Source organism: Ursus maritimus, unplaced genomic scaffold, assembly GCF_017311325.1.
Source record: "Ursus maritimus isolate PB19 unplaced genomic scaffold, ASM1731132v1 scaffold_11, whole genome shotgun sequence".
Taxonomy (NCBI): Eukaryota; Metazoa; Chordata; class Mammalia; order Carnivora; family Ursidae; genus Ursus; species Ursus maritimus.
The window spans coordinates 69,407,058-69,426,599 of NW_024423453.1; the positions used below are offsets into that span (position 1 = coordinate 69,407,058).

At 43.6% G+C, this 19,542-nt stretch overlaps 1 non-coding gene across 1 annotated transcript; it reads right to left on the minus strand.

The window, feature by feature from the left end:
- Positions 1–13,678: 13,678 nt before the first annotated feature.
- Positions 13,679–13,782, minus strand: LOC121101921. Its single transcript, XR_005833960.1, has one exon. It is a non-coding gene; the product is annotated as a U6 spliceosomal RNA (small nuclear RNA).
- Positions 13,783–19,542: the final 5,760 nt, after the last annotated feature.

Genomic DNA, 19,542 nt, shown 5'->3' on the forward strand with positions numbered 1-19,542 from the left:
AAAAAACAAAAAAAAAAACAAAAAAAAGAAAAAAAAACAAAAAACAAAAAAAAAAGAAAAAAAAAGAAAGAAAGAGGGAAACAGAGCTGGTGGTTTGATTATTTCTGCCGTGATGTTTACAAGATGGCAACCACCAAAGCCAAATGATTAACCTATCTATGAACAACAGTAGTTTCTCAGGGTCACTGTCCTTGAACCCAACAGTCCCTTAAGAGCGTCACTGCCCACCAAAGGTCATGTCGAGGGAGGAGGAGAGAGGAGGGGAAGGACTGTAGGGGCCACTCCAAACTCGCTTAGGTAGAAACTATTGGTGCTTGACTCTCACTAGGTTAAACTCAAGATTTGACCAAACCGAGTGATAGGGATCCTGGTGGGAGGAGGGAGGGCACATCTCCAGAAAAAATGAAAAGCAATACAACTTTACCATAAAGCCTTTAAAAGCAGTAACGTGCTGCTCAAGGACCAAGAGCAATCGCAGCAGACCCAGGAGCAGCAGCACACGCGCTGCTGCCTTTGTCCCCACACAGCCTCTAAGCGTGCTGACATCAGATTGTTAAGAGCATTTTTATACTCAGAACTGTCCCATCCCCAGGTCCCCAAACATATGGACACTGCCTTAGCCTCTTGGAAATCAGGTAGACCATACGCTAAGTTGACTCTCCACCCCCACTTCCCTCCCCGGCCCCCCACCCCCAGGCAAGGCTGACTTCTCTGAACCAGAAAAGCTATTCAAGTTTGTGTGTCGTGTCCATTTCGCAAACCCACGAAGCCAGGACCCCAATGCGACAAGTAGTTCACGAGTATTCCTAGCAAAATTCTCTCTTTCTTCAGTCCAGTAGATTCTCTTTTTTTGCTGTGACCTTTTCAAACCGTGGTACCCCCCTTTTCTCCCCACAATGATACTTCGATATGTATCTATAATACATATATCTACACATACGGAAAGAAGCAGTTCTCACGATGTTGCTAGTTTTTTGCTTCTCTTTGCCCCATCCCATCCCACTCCCTCCAACTCCCCTTTAAACTTCCAAAGCTTCGTCTCGTGTTTGCTGCACAGAGTGATTCGGGGGCTGATCTAGACCAGTTTGCATGATTCTTCTATTGTGATTTGGTTGCACTTTAGACATTTTTGTGCCATTATATTTGCATTATGTATTTATAATTTAAATGATATTTAGGTTTTTGGCTGAGTACTGGAATAAACAGTGAGCATATCTGGTATATGTCATTATTTATTGTTAAATTACATTTTTAAGCTCCATGTGCATATAAAGGTTATGAAACATATCATGGTAATGACAGATGCAAGTTATTTTATTTGCTTATTTTTATAATTAAAGATGCCATAGCATAATATGAAGCCTTTGGTGAATTCCTTCTAAGATAAAAAATAATAATAATAATAAAAATAAAGTGTTACATTTTATTGGTTTTTTTTCTCCCCAATGTCTTTCATTGTTATTCTTTGAAAACTTCTTGAATGAGACTTTCTGAACATGAACTTAACAGCTGATTAGTTTCTTTACAGTCACAGATTAAGTGCCAATATGCAAACGAACATAGTTTAAACCAACACTTTCCAAATTTCCTTTCAAGACCATTCGGCGCTGCCATTACCCTCATAGTAAAATCGCAACCCAAACTCCTCACAAACTTAGAAGAAGCTGTATGGTCGGGACACCACTTAGCTCTCCAGCCTCAGGACTCACCTTCCCTTGCAAGCAGTGAGCTCCACGCTCCAGCCGCCCAGGAGTTCTGCTAAGGCCTGTGCTTTCCCTCCCTTCCAGGCCTTTCCTTAACGCTGTTCTCACTTTCTAGCAGACCTTGCCCTCCACCCTGTGCGCCGACCGGAAGCTCCTATGTTCAGTCACCGGTGTGGCCCTAGCATTGCAAGAGCACCCAGACGCAGGATATCCCCAATACTTTATATGAATGATTAGAAGGAGTTCAGGAGAGGGGGGAAAGGACCATTAAATCAGTGTGACAAGGGAGGCAGATGGCTCTGTGGTGATGAGGCTCCGGCCCCGGGGTCGGGCTTGTGGGAGTTGAGATCTGGCTCTGCCGCTTACTAACTGCATGATGCTGAACGACTTAATCTCGCGATGCAGCAGTTTCTTCCTCTGCACCACGAGGCTAGTAGTGATAACTACCCATAGGGCTATTTATTAAAAGAAGACAAAATAAGCGAAGTGCTTACATGTCCAATCCACTGGACTGCTCACTAAGTGGCAGCTATTATCACCCAAGAGAGGGGATGAGAGCAAAAGGAGGGAACTGCCCATCTGGAAAAAACGGGGAGAGGATTCCCAGCAGAATGACATTTATCTGAGTCTCGAAGGGTGGTTACAGGTTCAGCCACAGAAAAGGGGAGGGCTAATGGGGTGTCATCTTTTCAAGGAGAATTCTAATATAGTTTGGGGTTCTTTTTTAATTAGTGGATTTTCTCTACATTGCAAATTCAAATGGGGACATTTTTCTCACTATCATTCATTTCTGCCTCCAGACTGCATTTTCGCAAGTTCAGAGGGGCCCGGACAGCTAACGAATACTTAAAAGTTGTTGCTCTGAGGCCAAAACTGTATTGCATTTGCTTGTCTCTGACCAGGCCCAGGATAAAAAATGCATTGATTTCATTCTGAGCCTTCATCCTCAGCCTTCTGTCAACGTCCGTGTATGCAGAGAGGCTGCTTACTACACTTCAGTGTTTTAAGAACTAAGACCTGAGATTTTCTTAATCCGAGTGCAAACCCTAGTTCCCCGACTATCTCTGTGTCCTTGCGCCAAGTGTCTGACACTTTCACGCCTGGGTTTCTTCAGCTATGAAAACGTCCCCATGAAACCGAGATAAGTAATAGACCCTATCTCTTAGAGTCATGAGCATTAAATGAGTTATATATAAAGTACTTAAAGTGTCTAACACATAGCAAGCTCCACTACAAACAGTATTTATTGCTCACTCAACATATGGAACTGTCAGTATTTACGTGCTTACTCTCACCGTCGTTTAGATTCTACTCCCACCCCTCACGTAAGTCTTGAGGTACCACTTGGGTTTCTTATTCTTTTTCTTTTGTAGGTCACTAAACATTACTATTCAATCAAGATCTTATGAATTTGAATGATAAAATATTACGACTTACCCAAAATGGCAGGTTATACTACATGAACATCTGTATCCCATCACCAAGCTTAAGAAATAAAATAGCATAGATAAGATATTCTCTTATGTGCCCCCCCCCGCCCCGAGCCCATTCACACATTAAGAGCCCATGGGGCGCCTGGCTGGCTCGGTCGGCAGTACATACAACTCTTGTTCTCGGGATTGTGAGTTCGAGGCCCACAGTGGGTGTGGAGATTACTTTAAAAAATAAAATCTTTAAAAAGAATTAAAAAAAAAAAAAGAGTCCATGACTAAAATGCTTTGAAAAGCCATGGCTTAAAGTGATAGAATTTCTCAAATCATTGAAATATACTTAAAATTTTCTTGAATTTCTATCAGCCTTTCAAAAGTGGAGTTGAAAAGATCATAGAACTGTCTGCAAGTAAGAGAAAGAACAGAGCAGGTTGTCCCTCCCAGGGGACCTACATGAGCGCCACAAGAGCTATCAGCAGAGCCCAGGAATCAGCGCTTCTCAGATTTTCTGTGCCTACAAGTCACCTGGGACTCTCATTAAAATGATTCAGTCCTTTGCGTGATGCCCCAGAGCCTGCATTTCTAACGTGCTCCCAGGTGATGCTGATGGTCCACGAAGGATGCTTTGAGCGGCTAGGGCGAGGCCCCAGCTGTTTCGATATAACGGAGTCAGCTCCTCAGCCTGAGAAACCTCCACACAGCCACTACAAGGATGTTGCTGAAGTCCAAGCATGGTCATCTCACGTCCTTGCTTTGGTAGCTCCCCATTGCCTAGAGGACAACCAACCATCTTGACTTCAGATTGAAGCCCCTCAAAATCTGGGCCCTTCTTTTCAACATGCACCCTAGATTCTCCTACTGCTAACTTCTCATTCTTCCCCCAGAGACACCATTACCTTTTTTGCCTTCACATATTAATTCACATGTATCATTCCTTCTGATGAATATTCTCCCCAAACTCCTTTTCATTAGCCAAAGCCCATGTCACTTGGGAAGCCTTCCCCAGCATGGCCAAGCTTGTAGCCAATTGCACTGCAGAATGCTTGCAAAGAGGGAGGACTTAGTCATCCTTGTGTTCCAGTGCTTAACACAAGGTGGGCATGCGCTAAGCATCTGTGAGGGAAGGAAGGATGGAAGGAAGGGAGGGAGGGAGGGAGGGAGGGAGGGAGGGAGGAAGGAAGGGAGGAAGGGAGGAAGGGAGGGAGGAGGGAAGGGATTCCATTACCCATCAACTAATCTATGACTTTTCCTCCAGTAGAATGCTGAGCCTTAGCAGCAATAGCAAGGTACGCTGAGGCATGCAGGGCACGTTGCCATGGTGAGTAGAGAAATTAATTCCAAGTGCCATTTGGGTACCTTTAAGTCTGCCAGCTTATAACAACACCACATAACTCTATTTCTTTCCAGCACTAGCCCTGATAAAAGTTTACATTTTCTGTTACTTTCTCTTGGTAACCTGAGCAACAAAAGACTCATCAACAAGCATTTTGCTAACTTTGTGCAAGGCATCATACTAAAGAGCTAACTGCAGAAGGAATATGACCACCTGCAAGGCAAACTACATCATGTTTTCTTATATCTTTAGTTATTTTGTCATACAATTATTCTCATAATACCCCTCAGTTCACTAATTCTTCTCCCCTATATATACTCAAGCTCAGCCATGAACTGAATTTCCCATGGCCCTTTGATATCTTACCCCAAGAAGAACTTGAGTGCCAGAGTGAGACATTGGCTAAGCCCACCCCCACTCTACTATAAAGTCTGAAGAGCAATGCAAATCATTCCACTTTTCAAATAACTAACTTATGCCCAATTATTGAATAAGTAATCAGCTGAGCAGCTATGTGCTACTTGACGTTGTCCCTGGAGGCAGTGTGCAGCAGGCTCGTCTGAGAACTCTCATTCAGACCCCTGCTTGCCAATGAAAGGCATCTCTGCTCCCCACTCTGTAATAAGGGGTTTGTGGCTTCCAGTTGAGGACAGAATGCTAGTCTCAACTCTAGCACAAGTAAGTCACACTGCAAGTAGACTCTGCTTTAGTAAAACCAGATATAGTATATGTCCCACAGAGACCGTCCGGGTTTCCAACATTTGGTCAAAGTCTTGGAACCAATTCCAATGACAGCCTGCTCATCTGTCTTGGGATTTCCTAGAAACACACTCACTCCAGGCCATGGCTCGCTCGCTCCACACAGGCCTGAGCTTGTCTGCTCCCCATCCCCTATCCATCACGAGACTTCTAAGACTATTTGGAAAGCCTGCAGCTTGCTAAGCCCTTCATGCCAGATACCTGGTCATCCAAAGTCACCACTCAAGATCTAACCTCTCCAATGTCTAGCCCCTCCTGTCCATGTTTTCTTTTTTTCCAAACTGCTTAATAGTATACAATACAGATGAATTTGTTTTAAAAAATAAGCAAATCAACTTTAAAAAATACATAAAACTTTCTCATTGAATGTCTGCATGTTTTTTAATGCTTTATGCGCCTTCTCCCTGAATCAACCTCCTACTAATATCCTCCTTCCAAAATCTGCCCGTTCCAGTGTAACTATCTTCACCTTCTTTTTTATTTTTTATTATGATATGTTAGTCACCATACAGTACATCATTAGTTTTTGATGTAGTGTTCCTTGATTCCTTGTTTATATATAACACCCAGTGCTCCATGCAATACATGCCCTCCTTAATACCCTTCACCAGGCTAGCCCATCCCTCCACCCCCACCCCCTCTGAAACCCTCAGTTTGTTTCCCAGAGTCTATAGTCTTCACCTTCTCTTTTAATATCACCTTCAGTTTCTCATCTGAAACCTGGTTCCTCAAAAACCATTGCCCCCTGCCATCTTCCCAAATAGTTAGTCTTCTAATTCTCAAGACTGATGAGTAGAGCCCAAAGGTCACTTTGTCCCAATGCTGTTCCCAGACTGATTTTGCCACTGTTCTATAAAACTGATGACCAACTAAGGTTTAGCCTGCTATGTGCTGAATGTTTGTGTCTCCCCGAAAATTCATACGTTGAAATCCTAACTCCTAAGGTGATGGTACTAGGAGGTGGAGCCTTTGACAGATAACTAGGGTAGAGCCATCATGAATGGAATTAGTGTCCTTATAAAAGAAACCTGGAAGAGTTTGCTCACCCCTTCTACCGTGGGAGCACACAGTGAGAAGACAGTCATCCACAAACAGGAAGTGACCCCTCACCAGACATCATATCTGCCACCATCTTAATCTTGGACTTCCTGCCTCCAGAACTATGAGAAATAAATTTCTGATGCTTATAAGTTACCTAGTCCATGGTACTCTGTTACAGGAGTCCCAAAGAACTGAGATAGGCCATCTGGCTACCCCCCTTTCCTCCTCTCTTTGTCACTGTTACCCAGGCCAAGTATACTCTGGAATGATACAGAGAACTGCCTCTCATTTATGGATGATATTGGGTATCAGGCTCATGATTGTCCTCTTCACTTTCAAGTCACATCATCAGTCTGGACAAATTCAATATTCATGAGAATGCTTCATCCTGTGCTCAAACTCTTAGTCCTTCCTCAGCTCCAACTCATATCCAAACTGCAATCAGGAGGTACACCCCAGTATGGCTGTGGTTTACTCTGATTGGTCATTCTCATACCAAAATGTATTGAATATTACCGTTTTCTGACAATGGTACAATTCAGAAATCTTAAATCTAGAATCTCCCCCTTCTGACTGCAACATCCCTCCTTTATGGCTCTCCTATTCCTTTATTTGCAATATTATCAGTCCTTTAACCTTCCTCTGACCTCAGGCCCTTGACATTTCTACATTCTCCTGATCTCCCAACCCCTGTCCTATCCCCAGCCTCTCCCTGCTCAGCCTTCTACACATGGTTAATCACTTCAACCACGCAATTGCATTGCCCTCAAATAGCTTGCCCCATCAATCTCTGTCACACTCAACTGGAAAAATCCCAACACGCAGCTAGAGAAGAAGATCATAAAGCCATGCACAGATTTGGTGTCACTTAAAATTGATCAGCTTCCAGCTGATCAGGACCCTCAGCGCTGCCTCAGAATCTTCTTATCCATCCCCATTCAGCTCCCTATTCCACTCTCCATACCAAAGATTAAACCTTCTCCAGTCCCACCCAACCACCTCTCTACTAATGCCCAACAGGAAATCTTGCCTCCCACTGCACAGACAAAATAGAAACCACCATGTGAGAAGTCCCTTAATTCCCTGCCACCATAGCCATCCACATCTATCTTCTTATATATTTCCCGCCACAAAAGGTGCAGAATCTCTCTTCCTGTCTCAGAATAATGAATCCACCTGAGGTCTGGATCCCAACTGTATTTCCCCCTCATGCAAGACCCCTGGCCTTCAGGTGCCCCTCTCCCTTTATGCCTCCCTCCTCTCAGTGCTGTCTCTTCTTTCAGCTGTCTCTCTCTCTCTCTCTGTCTCTCATAACCACATCATCTTTAAAGAGATGTCTGCATTCATTTCCATTTCCTCACCTCTTATTCAGTCTTTAATTCTTTAGAATCTGGTGTCCACCTCCTCTGAAATGACTCTAAACTAGGTCAAAATATCTCCTGTTGCTAAATCCAAAATCCTTATCTCATGTGATTCATCTGCTCCACTTGGCTTTGATAAACATTCTGTCCTCCGTAAAAGGCCCTCCATGACAACGCTTCTCAGTCTCTACTTCTTCTTCCCATTCCTGAGATGAAGGAGTTGTTCAGATTTCTGTGCTGGCCCTTCTTTTCTTTTCATCCTGCATACACTCTTTTGGTACTATATCTACTCACATATTTCAATTCCTGTTTATATGTTAATAACTCCAAAACAGTATTTCCCTGGAAAATAATCCACATATCCAACTGGATACTTCCTCTCTAATGTACAATAGCCACTCAAAACATAACACATCCAAAACTGAATTCTCCAAACCTCCTTCATTGTGAGAGAGTTGCTTCTTATCTGTTTTCCCTAACTCACTGAATGGCATCTCCAGCCACCCCAATACTGTCTTCTACTCTCGCCCCTTTCCCTCTGCAAAGAGATTTCCTTCTTATTGTCTTTCTAATCTGTCCACTTATCCACATTCACATTGCTACTATCTTGACTTAGGCCTCATTCTCAAAAGCCTCCTAAACTCTCTCTCAGCTTCCCGGAATGCCCTGCCTTTGCCCCCAGATACATTCCGTTCTTTGGGGGCACTAGACTCTTTGCGGAGAGTAAATCTGATTCTGTCACTCCACTGCTTAGAAACCATCAATGGCTACTCTAAAACATCAGAAAAAGATGCACACAGCACACACTGAATATAACATAAAATGCTACATAATCTGGCCAGTTCTTGCTTTTCAGATTATCTCTTGCCAATCAATTCAAGCCCATCCCACTTCTCTCACTGTGAGCTCCAGCCATGTATGTAGTATGTGCAATTTCATGCGTCTACCATGCTCTCCTTGACCTTTGTTAATACCATTGTATTAACAATACAATTTCACTTTGTAAGTATTATTCCATCTTACACACACACACACACACACACACACACACACACACACACACATTTCCATATCAAGCTAACTGCTCTTCATCCTCTGGAACTTGGTGAAATCATCCTTTACTCCAAGAAGCCTTATGTACGATTACCTAAGACGGAGTCAGCTACTCTTTCTGTTGCTTCCAAAGCTGCTTATGCTTACTTCCTTATTGGAGAATTTAAACTGCCAATGGACTTGTATTTCTTCTCTCATTAGCTCTATGCTATTTGAGAACTAGGTCCGTATCTTTTTTCCAAAATTGTATGCCTACTGTCTAGCACAGTATCTGGCATATAACAGGTACTCTTGTTGAATTTAATTGAATGAGAATGTGGCATAGTTAAATTAATAGAAAAGTGGTCATTCTCTTTCCAGAAGATTTTGTTCTTGGATAACAGCAAGACACATGTGAGACACACAAATTGCTCTTAGCATCTATAATCATAAACACTCTGATAGGAAAAGTGGCAAAAGAAATGAAAGCAAATTCCAAAAGAACAAATACAATTAGGCTTTAAAGATGAAAAAGTTCAAGATCTATACCTTTGCACCTATATACCTGGAAAAGATTTTGTTAATAATAAGTTCCAATGCTGATTAGTATTTGAAGAAAACAAAACTTTCAAACACTACTGACAGGAATGAAAAATACAGTACCTTTTTTGGGTATATTTTTTTCAATACCTGTACAGTGTCTTAAAGTTTATGCCTTTAAACTAGAAATTCTATAGATAGAAATGTAGTAAAAGAAAATGTAGTATAAGAATTATACACATGTAACACTTCACTATGGAGATATTAACTACAAAAACTTTTCTGTTACCAAATAAAAATAGTCTCTATATGCAATAATAGATGAAGGGAATTGTAATGAAATAATATTTAGTCATTAAAAAGGATAAAAAGCATATTTACAGACATAAGAAAAGGTTCAAAATACATAAACGATTAAAAAAACTTAGCAAAATATATGTATGATGTAATCTCATTTTTGTATGTGTATATGTACATATTTATATATATGTAGAAGGTTACATAATAAAATGTTGCTAGTAATTGTTTTTGTCTTAAAGAGTTGCTTGCCATTTTGGTTTTGTCTTTTGGAGTGTGGTTTTTTTTTTTTTATTATTTCTACAGTGTGCTATTTTTATAATAAGACAAAAATAAAATTTTAAAGAATCAAAATCGAAAAGCAGGCCTTAAACAAATCAGTCACTTACTGCCGTAAAAATAATTTACTTTGACCTTAAAGCATCCAAAGTATTAATACCATGGTCTCACCATATATATTTATATAAACGTCCTCTTCAAAGTAGCAAGTGCCCTTGTCATATTTAACTGACAGCTGTTCATATATACATCCAACGATTTTGATATTTAAGAGATACGTGTCTACAACTAATGAATCATCGAGCCTTACATCGGAAACCGGGGATGTACTGTATGGTGACTAACATAATATAATAAAAAATCATTATAAATTAAAAAAAAGAGAGAGATACGTGTCTATTCCAAGAAAACTGCTGAATCACACAACTCAAGGTGAAGACAATTCATATATCATGCAACATCATTACCCATCTCCTACTAAGTGCCAGGCTCTGTATTCATCATGGTCCAGGACTAATAATCCCCTTCACTCCTACAAAATAATAACAGCTCAAATTTTTTTCCAGTTTTTTTTTTAATTTTATTAAAGACTTTATTTATTTGAGAGAGAGAGAAAGCACAAGCAGGTGAGAGGGGCAGAGGCAGAGGGCAAACAGGTTCCCCACTAAACAGAGAGCCCAATGCGGGGCTTGATCGCAGGACCCTGGGATCATGACCTGAGCCAAAGGCAGATGCTTAACCAACTGAGCGACCCGGGTGCCCCTTTTCCAGTGTTTTTAATGAGTAAAAAACACTTCCTACCAGGTTACAAATATGTTGTTCCTTTCCATACAATGATGAAGCCATTGGCATGACAAATACTTTGAGTTGTTTTTCCAAATGGAAAAATAAAGTCACACCTGATCTTTGCCCCCTCCTCACTCTCTTGGCTGTGTGAACAAAGGCAACCATTTGCAATGTAGCTTGCTGTAGGGGAGAGGTTCTACCTGTACTCAGGAACCAGAGCAAAACCAATTGCCTCACTTTTGATCAAACCCATTCTTCAGTCCTCATTATTCTATTGGGTAACAACCTATCCTAATATTCTAATGAACTAAAAATCACTTGGCCCTTTAGACTCTAGAAGGGAAGTAGCAGACCTGGAAGTAAAGTTTTATAGGACCCACAGTGGCTCAGTGACAAACTGTCAGAGAAACAAATATGGAGGTCTCCAACCCCCAAATCAGAACATATGCTTTGACAAGTGACTTAAGAGGTCCATGAAGGAGGATGTTGGGAGTCTGCCTATCTCATAAAATCTGGGCTAGAAGGTCACCACACCCAAAAAGACCACTCCTACTCTAACCATCCCCACCCCATCCACCTTTTAGGAGCATTTCATCTCTAACAACAAGAAATAAGAAGCCTGGGGCTCAGTGCAAAGAAATGGAATTAGTGACAGTGCCTCGCTCTAAAGCTTCTGCCAGCTGCCATGAAGCCCACATTCCCAGCTCTGCCTCACCTCACCTCTCCTGCAAGAGCCCAGCATTGCTAACACACGCCCTTGGCCCTGGGCTCAATGGATGTAGCATTAGTGTACAATCCTCAGTACAACTTCTCTTGAACCCTCTGACCCTTCTCAGCAAATCCTTCTGGGCTCCAAAGGAAGCCAATCCTCACCATCTCCACCATCTAGTCCCTTCCTTAACTTTCCACCCCCTTCTTTGTTCTCCTGTAGATCAACACATTATGTAACTTAACTGGGTTCTGAATCTTGTCTGGACCATGGCAGACTCAGTATACTCAGATAGTAGAAATGATCGCCCCGTAAAATAAATTCATGGGGCCATCTAACAGAGTAGCTGCAGGGGCCCGGCTGAGAGCTGGCATCTCCTGCTGCCAAAATCTAGTTTCCCTTTATCTTTCCTTTTGTTCCACTTTCTTTTCATTTAAGGTTAATGTGGCTGGGCTTTTCAAAACAGGTGACTCTAGCTATGTTAATAAAGCAAGGTGTGATAGCATCTTCCATGATTTCAGATGTCAAACATTGAGGAGAAGAGGGAAAAGTACTTTTAAATGACCACATCCTCTTAATAACATTCCAAGGGAGAGACCGCTTATCTTGATTTTAATTTTTCAGTCTCCTTTCATCTCTTCCTCCAAAAATATGGCTGAGAGCAAGATCACCCATGAAGCACTTATCGGAAAGACATTAACTAACATTTGTGGGAGCCAGCTGAAGTATGGGGCAGATTGAGGGCAAGGACTGGATGGGAAAAAGTGACAATGGTACCTGATGAGAATACACTTTCTACTTTGTAAGGCCGGGCATCATTTATAAACACAGATTTGAACACACTCGAATATTAAAGTTATTTGAACAAAGTGTGGCCTGAAATTCACCTCTGAATTTCCTTTCAAGAAAGCTAATCAAGCAAAATGCTTAGGACAGACAAACTTAGGGAGAGAATGGTTACCTTATTTAGAAATTTGAATTGTTTTCAGTCCTCAAAAAGTTCTGATTTAAAACAATCATTCTTACCTAGTGTTTAAACTGTGGCTTTAAGCCTCTGTTGGCCAACGTGACAACACCTCCCTTTATATGAAAGCCAGACTTCCAGAAACTTCAGCATTGGTGAGTGTTGCTCAGAGTGAGTGTTCCATGAACCACCTGTATGGGAAGCACCCAGAGTCCTAGGCTGGTCTAGGCCCCATTCCCCCTTAGTCTCCATCACCCCAACCGCTTTCCTGACCTTCCAAATCAGAATCTCCTCTGAGATTTAGCCTGGAGTCTAGGAAGGCATTTCTGGCAGCATGGATGGATATATGTCATCAGGCAGAATTTGGCCTATAAAAGGCTTCTATCCAAGCTAAAGATAGAATTGAAGAATCCTGGGCATCCAGAAGTATCCTGGGACATCCAGACCCATCTATTGATACCTAGATAATGACCAACAGCACTTTCACTTATACTAAAGAGAAACTATGGAGCCCAATGAGGCTCCTAGATCAGTGTAAGGGAAGAAGTTAGGAATTAAAGACCAGAGACAATGACAATGACCAGGCAGAGGTTCAAGTCCAAAGACAGAAATCCTGAAACGAAGATCAAACTCCAGTGGCAAAGCAGTTGATCAATAACTATAGAAAGAGCTATAGTTAGCAGCAAGATGGACATGGTGGTACGCTGAGGTCTTCTGAGGAAGGGGCTTGTCCAAGGCAGCTTGGTCCATGAGCTGGGACAAGACGTGTTCACATAAGCACTCAAGCACATCTGATTAACAAGAACAGATGAATACTAATTAAGAGCCCAAGCTACTCCCAACATCAAGTCTTCCTGAGCTCAGTGTCATACAGGAGTTTCTATAACAATGCTTTGTATTAAATATACAATGCCACCAATGGCTACAATTCATCGTCACAGGGAAAGAAAGAGGACAGGGACACAGGCGCTTGGGAGGAGAAGGAGCTGACATCACGTTATATCCCCAGGCCGAGTTTTAACAAGGAGAGTAACTCATCATTAGCCCAGTGTGCAAGTTCCAGCAATCAAAACACTCAAGCCCAGGCCCAGGGGAACAGGCACATCTGTAGAGGAAGTACTCTCTCTCATTGCTCAGTGTTGAGCAATTGGCCAGGCAAGAAGTGAGAGCAGAAGTCGGAGCTTTTCTCTCTCTCTGGCTTTCTCCAGCCTATTAAGTAAACCAGCATTGCAGGCAGCATGAAATGACATAAAATCTACATTCTTTGAGAACCGAGAGGGGGCACTACACTACTACACCATTTAATAGACCAAATTACACTGAGAAATAAGCTGTGCTATCCCCATTTTACAGATAAGAAAGCCAAGGTACAGAGAAGATAAGGGATCTGCTCAAGAATCTTTCTGACAATTTTTCTTTTTTTTTTTTTTTTTGGCTCTTGAAAAAAATGACAGAACGCTTCACAAGTTTTCATGTCATCCTTGCGCAGGGCCCATGCTTATCTCTCTATCATTCCAATTTTAGTATACGTGCTGCCAAAGCGAGCACTCTGGCAATTTTTCATGCTCAAAACATTTTTGTTTTGATACATACATTTCATACATTTTTCAGAAGCTGCTTCTTTTGTAGTAAAAAACAAATCATATGGCGATTTCATTACTTTTATCGTGAAAAAGGACTTTAGAAGTTGGATGCACATATGCATATATAAACATGTACCACCACAGCCTCCATCTTGTATTGAGTTTGGAGAAAGAGAAAAGAATTTCCTGTGGATTTTCTTTTTTTTTTTTTTTTTTAAAGATTTTATTTATTTATTTATTTGACAGAGATAGAGACAGCCAGCGAGAGAGGGAACACAAGCAGGGGGAGTGGGAGAGGAAGAAGCAGGCTCATAGCAGAGGAGCCTGATGTGGGGCTCGATCCCATAACGCCGGGATCACGCCCTGAGCCGAAGGCAGACGCTTAACCGCTGTGCCACCCAGGCGCCCCTCCTGTGGATTTTCTTAAGTGCCCTCTCTTGTTTGACCCAAACTCTGCAAGAAAGCCACTGTGATTACAACACGCACAAGGCCTGCATTAGTGTTCTGCAAGTACCAGAGCCCACTCACACTTGGAACCCAGTTCTGTCCAACACCCAACAATGCTATGTCCTATGACACCATGCTGCACCGCTGCACTCCCTGTTCCTTCCGCCCCCTCCCCAACTCTCTCCACTTATTAGGATGTCACTCAAACTTCAAGACCTAGTTCAAGTTCCTACTTTCTACAGAAGACCTTAGGTGAGCCATCAGCCTGCGCTACCCCCTTTCTTCTCACTTTATGGCAAGAAAGGACAGACTAAGCAGTCAGCACCAAGACAGGTGTTTGAGGGCAAAATCAGAGATGGTGCAAGGCTAGGCTGCCAGGAAACTAGAAAAAGGGAATCAAAACAGAGTGAAAGCGGCCAAAGTAGAGCTACGGCTGGTCCCCAGTCTAACTAGCAGGCAAGGCAACGAAAGTCATAAAGCTTTGCAGAAAACATTGAGGAGGAAAAGTCCATGAGTCAACCCCAGGGTCTGAGATGGTCCGTGCTAGCAGGGAGACCAAGTATGGGAGCGGTGGTGACCTGGACACTCCAGAGTCAATCCCAAAGCTGCCTTGAGAGCCAGACCTCTTTTGCCACAAAGGTGTCCACCTTCAGAGCAAGGCAATGGAAGCCCAGGATCTGACATCATGATTTCGACCTCAGCACCCTTCACCCAGAGGTAGAAATTTTCCCTGCCTTACAACATGATTTTAGGAAATGGCACTGCTGGTCTCCATATTTACCACCACCACCACCACCACCCCAATGCCTAAAATGTCTTTGGTTGTGAAACACAACTTAATGGCTTTTATTAAGGATGAGCCATCAGCTGGAAGGCTGAATCAAGAACTCCTTCCCCAGGATCAGAGTGTGAAAGAAAGAACTTGGCTCCAGAAAAGCAGAAAACATGGACATTGTGGAAGGCAAAGTGAAAAAAAGGAAGTCGGGCATTTCATAGTCTCCATTAGACCTTCATCAGCATAGCTCCAGATGCCCATTCCTTCTCATCCGACTGAAACTGGTCCAGGGACGAGGGTGGCAGGGATGACCAGGGCCAATACCTCATAGAGGCTCCCCGTCCACCTGTACCCCCTGTGTGCCGCTACAGAGGATGGAAGACACACGTAACTGACAGTGAGCTGGCCCTGAGTCTGCAGCCTGGAGATGTCCATGTATTCCTGTTATCACTGATTTTTCTCTGTGATGTTGGACAAGTGCCAAAACTTTTCTGTCCTTTCATTAATTCGTGAACAATATGTCTAATCCCTGTCTCATAAGAATGCTGTGAAAATTAATGAGCTTATAAAAAACTAAACAAAACTGATGTAAAAGTCCTTTGTATACCCTAGAGATGCTATAAACACCAGGTGATCTAATTTAAAATACAGATGTGTATTTCCACTTATGTGAGCCAATATAAGAACATTCAACTTTACAGAGCAATTCAGTGATTCCAGAAAAGGGGGAGGGTCAAGGAGGTTCTTCCACAGAAAACAGAATATCCTGTAAGTGGAAGAAAATTGATGTTGGGTACTCAGTTTAACATTTTTAATACCAACAAACTTCACTGAAGGCTAATGATGTGCTAGGTGCCAGCCTAAGCATCTATTATCTTATTTGATCCTCACAGTAATCCATTGAAAAGGTTCTTAGTATCTCCCATTTCACAGATAAGAAAACAGAAATTCCTACAGATTAAGTAACCAGCCAGAGATCACAGATCTAATCAGTGGTGGAGACAAGATTCGAACACCAGCACTGCTCTGTGTCTTACTTATTTGTCTTTCCATGAAACCAACTGCATCCCCAACAAATATTATAGACCCGCTAGAACATGTAATGTTTGTGGAGTATTAACTGGCAAAAACAGAAAACAAAACGAAACCTGGCAGAGCAGCTAAGGGGCAAAGCTTAGAAATCTAAATACTCATTAGTGCTAAAGACCATACATATGATAAATTATCCCTAAAATTAAATAAATCCAGAGGAGAATAAATAACACAAAATGTAGGAAATTCTTATTTGCATTTGCCCTTCTACTCAGTTCATTCTGGTAATCAGATTTATGACAGGAGTTTCTAGGGGTGCCGAATACTCTTCTCCCCTGTGGAGAAGGGCATCTCCTGTCTGAGAATCCAGCTTCCTCCAGCCCCATATCCCGTACAGCCTGGGGCAGGTCAGTTCCCCTCTTGGGAAAATCCAGTACTGACGGAGCGCCAGTCAAGCAGCTGGCACTGGCCCAACCATCCCTTCCAGCTAGCAGATCCAGGCTTGAAGAAAGCCCCTCTGAAGTGTACATTAACAGTACATTTGCCTGCAGAAAGGACAATGTTCAATCCGCTCCCATGCCTCACTTATGGCTATGAAGAAGTGAAAGTGACTCTAGGCGATGCTCAACTCACTCCTCACCGCAAACCCAGCAAGCCCCACTCTGACTTCCCTCTCTCTGCAGCCTGACGTCCCGGCCATCTGATGATTAACACGCCATCCTGTGAAGGGAGCAATCACCTCCTGGCCCCAGGGGGAGTTGGTGACCCTGGGCTTCCTCCAGCCCACGTGGTGTCCACCTGTTTCCTCTCTCTCCGTCATGCAGTTCTCAAGACACTGCCTAAAGCCCAGAAGCAGAGAGGAACGCAACCCTGAGCCCTACAAGTGGAGCTCAGTTTAGTCAGCCATCCAGGACAGCACTGGAATCTTCCCTTTCCAGTCTCAAGGGCCAAGCCCGAAGCCACTGGGGCTCCACCACACCACCTGCAGACTCCATTTTCCATCTCAGCCAGGAAGCATGTAATGATGGGGAGGGGAGGGGAGGCATACCATTCTCCCTAGAACAGAACTGAAGAAAAGAAAAGAGCCAAATGTGAGCATCCGTGGAGCCAGTAGCACCTACATAAGTATCTGTGGCCAGCCCCAAGCTGATGGAAAATAGGCAGGATTTTAGGGATACTGAGACAGCGCCCCCTGAATGAGAAAGATTGCCTTCCCCCACAAAGGTGTGAGTGCCTAAAATCCCGGGCTGCCAGCTCGGCTCATGGACTTACAAGTCTTGGTTCCCATTTTGTCTGATCACGACGCACAGGCTGAGATAAGCCCTGAGCTGCTGGCTGAGGCTGGCGTGCTATCCTGGGGGCTGGAGCTGACGTGGTCACCACGAGCAGAAGAGGTCCGGGAGTGAGGGTCATGGCTGAGGTTGCCCACTTGGCCCCCTCCCATAAACCACAGGACTCAGAGCCAAAATATAAAACACCAGGCACTCTGGCCTCACTCACTGTGATTGTCTCACTTTCTAGTTCTTTCCTCACCCTTGCTGGGGGTTTTGCTGGCTGCTCTATTTCAATGCCTACTCAATGTCCTTTTACTTTTCTTCTCATTTCTAGTACCTTCCTTGCTGCCTTGGATTGACAGTGGGATTTTGCTTCCATGGCACTAGGGCAGGGAAATATCACCAAGAGGCTTTGCAGTCAGACAGTCAGGGGCCGAGTGCCTGCTCTGCCATTGACTAGCTGCATGCGCTTGAGCAAGTTATTTTAAACTCCCTAATCTTTGGTTTCTTCATCTGCAAGATGAGGTCACTAATGCCAGCCACGTAGGGTTATTGAGAAGATTAAATAAGATAAAGGATGTGAAGTCCAGAGGCTGGTAGGACGTCAGGAATGGTGACACTCATCCCCTGGCTGTTCCCAGTCCTGACCAGCTGCCCAAGCACAAGCCAAGCCAGCCCAGCCCCCTTCCCAGCCAGGCTCGTCCAGACCCAGCTGAGAGCTGGGAGCACAAGAGAGCAGCCAGGCAGTCATGGGGACAGGTAAATACTGTCATCAGATCCAAGGGGAGTACAGGTGCACCAAAAAGAGGAAAAGCCAGGGGCCAGTGCTGGGTGAGGGTCCACAGCTAGGGCTGACACTAAGGCAGGAGTGTTTGGGCTTATAGCTGTGGTGGTGCTGACTACACAGTTCTTCAGGGAGGCATAGGGCTTCGAAGTGAGCAGCTAGACAGAACATGCTTAGAATAACATCCACGAAGGGTAATAGTTTATGCCGCCTGGGCAATGGACAGCTCAGGCTGAAAGGGTTTCCCTTCCCTAGGACGAGGGCACTAGACCCTGATGGAGACACAGGAGAAAGGCACCAAGGGGCAGGACAGCTCAGAAAGGGGAGGATGTAACCCAAAGATAAACTGTTAAATTCTCAGTTTTCTTTTCCTTTGGAAAGAACTGCGAGTTTCTTCAGCACAAGGCAGTAGATGCATCTTGGGTCCCCAGTACCAAGTGCAGGGCCTACATGGATGAAGAAATATAATATTTATCATAACACAAGTTGCTTTCAACCTCTCAAAAGATCGTGCCCACCGCACTGCTGCCCTTCCCACATGCCCAGCATCCCAGCACTGGGCCACATGAAAGCCTACCATGGCAGCAGCTCTTGATGGCGGCATCTGTCAGTCTCCCCCACTCACACCTACCCTTTTTTGCTTTTCATACCAGGGCTCCTCACTTCAACTCTTAAGAGGCAATCATTGAGACAGTGGTCGAGATAGTGGTTGGAAACGCAGACAACGGAACTGGACTATGTCAGCTCAAATGTCAGCTCTAGTTTGGGATTTGGGCAAGTTACATGTCCTCTCTGAGGCTTGAGTTCTTCACCTGCAAGATGGGACACTCCAATTTCTCCCTCACAAGGTCGTATGAAGGTTATGTAGCTTAACACATACAAAGTGCTCTATTACTATAATAGAAAATATATAAAGTATTAATGTCTGCTTTCAACCCCTCTCCATGGTCTGAGAACTCATTTAAATTCTTTGCTCTGAGTTTCTCAACCCATCTCTTCAGCAGATTGCTTAATCGACACGTCACTTCAGTGTAAGCATCAGTGTCGCTATTTTGTAAGAACTACTGCTCCCACCAGCTCCCCACTCCCACCCCACCAAGACCACTGGCCCAGCAGGCAAGCTCCACAGGCTCCCTGCAGAAGAAAAGATATACTCAGTCAACGTGATGTCACTGAACACCTTCAGAAAGATTAATAATAATGGTGTCTTCAGTAAGGGAACTTAGGGGCACTTGGGTGGCTCTGTCGATCCTGGAGTCCTGGGGGATTGAGACCTGCATTGGGCTCCCTGCTGAGCAGAGAGTCTGCTTCTCCCTCCCCACCCCCAGCAGTATCTCCTGTTCTCTCTCTCTCTCAAATAAATAAAAATATTTTTTAAAAAAATAAGGGAACTTACATTGGACAGTAAGCAGC